Consider the following 5264-nt stretch of genomic DNA (forward strand, 5'->3'; position numbering starts at 1 on the left):
TATACCCCCTCCCTGATAACTTCGACATGAGGGGGGGTCGAGAACTAGTTTAGGGGGTCGAGGGTTGAGAACTAGTTTAGGGGGTCAAGGGTCGAGAACGTCGGACATTCATGAGAGAGGCGAGGAAGAAGGGGAAGAAGAGGGAGAAGAAGAGGAGAGGAAGAAGAGGAAGTCTTCTCCTCTATTCATTCTTCTCTTCTTTTTTCTTCTTCTTCCTATATGTATTAGTTTTTTTATTTAGGTTGTTAATTAGTAGATATTAATTTTGTTCATATATGTATGGATGCATGTGATATGTATGTATGTATGTATGTATGTATTGGGTATGTCGTTGTCGATATACCCCCTACCCGATAACTTCGACATGAGGGGGTCGAGAGGGGGTCTAGGGTCGCCGAGGTGTCGAGGGTCGTCGAACATGAGAGGAAGAAGAGGATAAAAAAAGAAGAGGAAGAAGAAAAAAAGAGGAGAAGAAAGAATAGAGGAGCTTTTTTTTCTTCTTCTTCCTCTTTTTTTACCGGGAACGAGGGTCGTCGAGGGTCGCCGAGCGGTAGAGGAAACCCTAAATAGCAAGTATCGTCGGTGTGAGATACATGTGGCCGTCGGTGTCGGACAGTACATCCACGTCCCACAAGTGACGCGGGCTTCGACGCCCACGTCCCTTGTGGGACGTGGATGTAGTGTCCGACACCGACGGCCACATGTATCTCACACCCACAATACTTCCTATTTAGGGTTTCCTCTACCGTTCGGCGACCCTCGACGACCCTCGTTTCCGATAAAAAAAAGAGGAAGAAGAAAAAAAGAGGAGAAGAAAGATTTCTTCTTTTTTTTCCTTCTTCTTCCTCTTTATTTTATCGGGAACGAGGGTCGTCGGGGGTCAGGGTCGCCGAGCGGTAGAGGAAACCCTAAATAGCAAGTATCGTCGATGTGAGATACATGTGGCCGTCGGTGTCAGACACTACATCCACGTCCCACAAGTGACGCGGGCTTCGACACCCACGTCACTTGTGGGATGTGGATGTAGTGTTCGACATCGACGGCCACATGTATCTCACACCCACGATACTTGCTATTTAGGGTTTCCTCTACCGCTCAGTGACCCTCAACGACCCTCGTTCCCAATAAAAAAAGAGGAAGAAGAAAAAAAGAGAGGAGAAGAAAGAATAGAGGAGTTCTTACTCCTCTATTCTTTCTTCTCCTCTTTTTTTTTTCTTCCTCTTCTTTTTTATCCTTGAAGCGTTGTCGAGGCCACCCCAAACCCTAGAGAAGCAGCGTCGAGGTCACCCCAAACCCTAGAGAAGCAGCATCGAGGCCACTAATTAATATTAGTTCTACGTTTGCCACTAATATATCCATCTGTCATGTTTGAATAATAATTGCCATTTTGTAAATATTTGTAGAAACTATGGACACCGCCCGAGACGAAGTACAAGAAGAGTTGTTGGGGGACATAATCGCACGAGGAAGTGATGCCATCTGCTCGTTGTTTCTCAATGACACCGATGGTCTGGAAGCAGCTGGCTATGATTATGATGGCTCCGGTGACCTAATGCCGGTGCAAGAAGGAGACCGTGAGGACGGCTCCGGTGACCCAATGCCGGTGCAAGAAGGAGACCGTGATGAAGTCTCCGGTGACCGAGCCGAGTCCGGCCAGGTATATATATTAGTTAAGCTTCTGCTGACTAGCTAATTAATGCATTCATTGTTTTGGTATGTACACATATTAATTAAGTCTTTGTTCTTTTTTCTAGCCCTCCGGATCGAGCACAACTTCGGTAAAGAGAAGAGGCCCGAAGAAAAAGTTGAGCTCGGATGAAAAGTTTGAGATCATAGCAATCGCGCCCGACGGCCAACCGATTGAACCCCTCCGGACAAAGAGCACATTTGTTGCTCAGTGCGGGGTTTTGGTTAGGGACAAGATCCCGATCAGCATCTAGCAATGGTTAAAGCCGGCTACAGAAGACCCTGAGGTGCCTTATGTCAATGATATGAAGAAAAATGATCTTTGGACTGAGCTGAAGTCAAATTTCACCCTACTGCCAGAGGATGATCCGGAGAAGCCGGTTAAAGAGTAATTAATCAAGTCTTTTGCTCTTAAGAGGATGGCAGAACTATTTAGGAGGTGGAAGAAAGAGCTGAATAAGTTTGTCAAAAATAAAGAGACACCAGAATTCAAGGGTAGATATGAGAAGATCAGAGATCACTGGCCCGCATTTGTGGCCCACAAGACATCGGAAAAGAGTAAGAAGATGTCGGCGACAAACAAGCAAAATGCTGCGAAGAAGAAGCATCACCATCGCACGGGGTCAGGTGGCTACCTCGTAGCCCGGCCTAAGTGGGCCAAGACTGAGAATGATCTGGTTGATAAAGGGATCGAACCAGAGACAATTAACTGGCCAGACCGTTGCCGGACTTGGTTCTTCAGGGCTGGCGGAACCTTGGACCCTGTATTAGGGAAGTGCATTTGGACGAACGATCAAATGGACATACCAGACAAGAAGCTTCAGCAGTATATCGAAACAGCGCAGCAAGGGACGTTCTTTCCAGACAGAGAGAACGACGAGCTCACAATGGCCCTCGGGAATCCTGAGCACCCTGGACGGACACGAGGCACGCCAGGCTCCATTCCGTGGAAGGTTGGGTTCCCGGACGCAGGCGGTTACAAATGCCAGGAGAGGAGGAAAAAAATGCAGCAGACCCAAATGTAGGCGCTACAAGCAAGGGTACAAGCGATAGAGGAACGAGAAGCAAATCGCAGCAAACGAACTGCCGAAGCTTCCCGAGAAGCTACCCCGCCATCTCAGCGGAGAAGCAGCGTGGCTTCCACCGAGCTACTTCAGCCGGAGCATGTCTTAACGGCTCCTGCCAGCTATCCCGTGGATGCTATCACGGAGTCTCAAAATTGCCACCTTATGACGCAATGGATGAATTTGAAGCTCAAGGCGGCTGTTGGCTCTGTTTATCCTACTGAACCCGGCGCAACTTTTCACTGCCGGCCGATTCCAGAAGGATATGCTAGGGTGATGGTGGATGAAATAACGGAGGGATTTGAGGACCTCCAGCTTGACCACCCTACCGGTGAAAGGGGCACTAGTGTAGAACCGGGCAATAGCACCGGTTCGTAAGGGGCTTTAGTGCCGGTTCGGTAACCGGCACTAAATTGTAGGCACTAAAGGCCCCCCTTTAGTACCGGTTCAGCATGAACCGGTGCTAAAGGGCAAACACGTGGCACGAGCCAGCTCCGTGGGCGCGTAGGACATTAGTACCGGTTGGTAACACCAACCAGTACTAAATGTTTTGGTGTGTTTTGGTTTTATTTTTTATTTTTACTTTAATTTTGTGTTTTCAATTTAATTTAGTGATTGTTTTACATTATAATGAGTTGTCAAATCATTAGGTGATTAGTTTGACTGGATGCGTGTGGATCCTAGCTAAGTCATCAAGTATATGTCATATCCATATTATATATACTTGATCACCTACTTAAGTGATCGAGGTAATATGGATATGGCATATACTTGATCACTTAGCTAGAATCCATCCAGTTGAAACTAATATGCAATTTCTTTCATAAATGATATAATAAATCATCATCATCATCATATTAATATAAAAACTCTTGCATCATATATATCATCACCAACGGTTTTCATAGCAAAGATATCATCGAGTTCAACATGGTAATGATATTATAAGCGTTCATAACACCACAAAAGCAAATCACTCTTTGAGATTAAGTTCAGGACGAAGAACACAGACATGAGAGGACAAGTACTAAGAGCATGAACTAGCTAATTAATCACTCTTGCTGCTCTCTCTCAGGTAAAATAGCATAGAACATGTATAGCTTTGTTGATTCATCATATTGGAGCATGCAGATGAACCTGTCTCCTAATCATGGGCTGCGCTTCTGATTGCTGCCCCCTAGTACTTCTCTGTGATCGTTCACAATTTTGCTCCAGTCTTTTACTATTAAGCATTCCTCGCTATTAGAAATCCTGAATGCACTAAAGTGCATTGTAGGATATCTTGGCCGTAAGCTAACAATATTCATGGTACCTTTAGTCTCGATCCAATCAGTCACAACATTCATCGGGAGTCCCTGTTGAAGAACATCGTATAGTAACATACTTAGCAATGAAGTTTAGCTTAAAAAATAATGTATGCAAAAGATGCACTGAGGAGAAATAGTAGAAATCTTACCATCTTTCCTAAATATATGTGACCGTAGTTCAGTACGAACACTATTGGTCGCACGTTTTGAGTACTAACATTTCTAAGTGCAGGAAAGAAATTTGTCTTGACAGCATCAAGATCCTCAAGCCATGAAACATAATGACTTGTCTCCTCGCAGTTTAGTTCAGCCCCGGGACAGTGGACGGTCCTGTCTACCAAGCGCCGGACATGTTTGCTTGATTGGAAGTAAGCTGTCAATATAAATTGAGATCTATTAATTATTCAACTGGTTCAAATAATCTCATATCGAAGACATAAATATAGTTGAGAAACTCACATAATGGTAGAACTGGAGGAATCTGCACATCGGCCCAGATGTCTCTATTACCTTCAATATCATCTTCCGGACGAATATCAAAGGTGATAACCATATCAGACTCAAATGCATAAGCCTTGCATAGTGCTTGCCATATTTTGCATTCAAAATAGGTGTATGTGTTTGCATTGTATAATTTGACGTTGAAGGTATAACCATGCTTGGCCTTCAACTAAACTCTTTTTACCTCCATAGTTTCGTCAGGACTGAAACCTATCTTATCCAAGACAAAAATTCTTGCATGGCAGGGGATACGCTAGTAGAATAGTGAAAAATTAAAATTAAAAGGTGAAGCAAATGAAGCATAAGTCATGCTTAATTACGAAAAAATACTTATCACTATGACTTACTGTATCCACTTTGAAATTCTCATCCAGCTTGATGCTGACGCGTCTATCATCAACTAAAAAATTTCTGCCGCACAGGCCGCGCTGGTCTTCGCAGTATTCGCACATAATGAAATCGTGTTCGTCGTCAGACGACATTTCTATGTTCATAGGTGAAACATTAAACACTTCTTAGTTCTATTAATTCAACTAATTCTGTTAATTCAACTAGTTCAACTAAGCACTTACGAAGAATATACCTAATTAATTGAACTAATTCAACTAACTAGTTCAACTAATTAATTCAACTAAACTAGTTCTATTAATTTTCTTACTAAAAATAAGGTAGCTAGTTCTATATAATAAAATGTTAATTAGATAAT

Source organism: Triticum dicoccoides, chromosome 2A (genome assembly GCF_002162155.2).
Source record: "Triticum dicoccoides isolate Atlit2015 ecotype Zavitan chromosome 2A, WEW_v2.0, whole genome shotgun sequence".
Lineage (NCBI taxonomy): Eukaryota > Viridiplantae > Streptophyta > Magnoliopsida > Poales > Poaceae > Triticum > Triticum dicoccoides.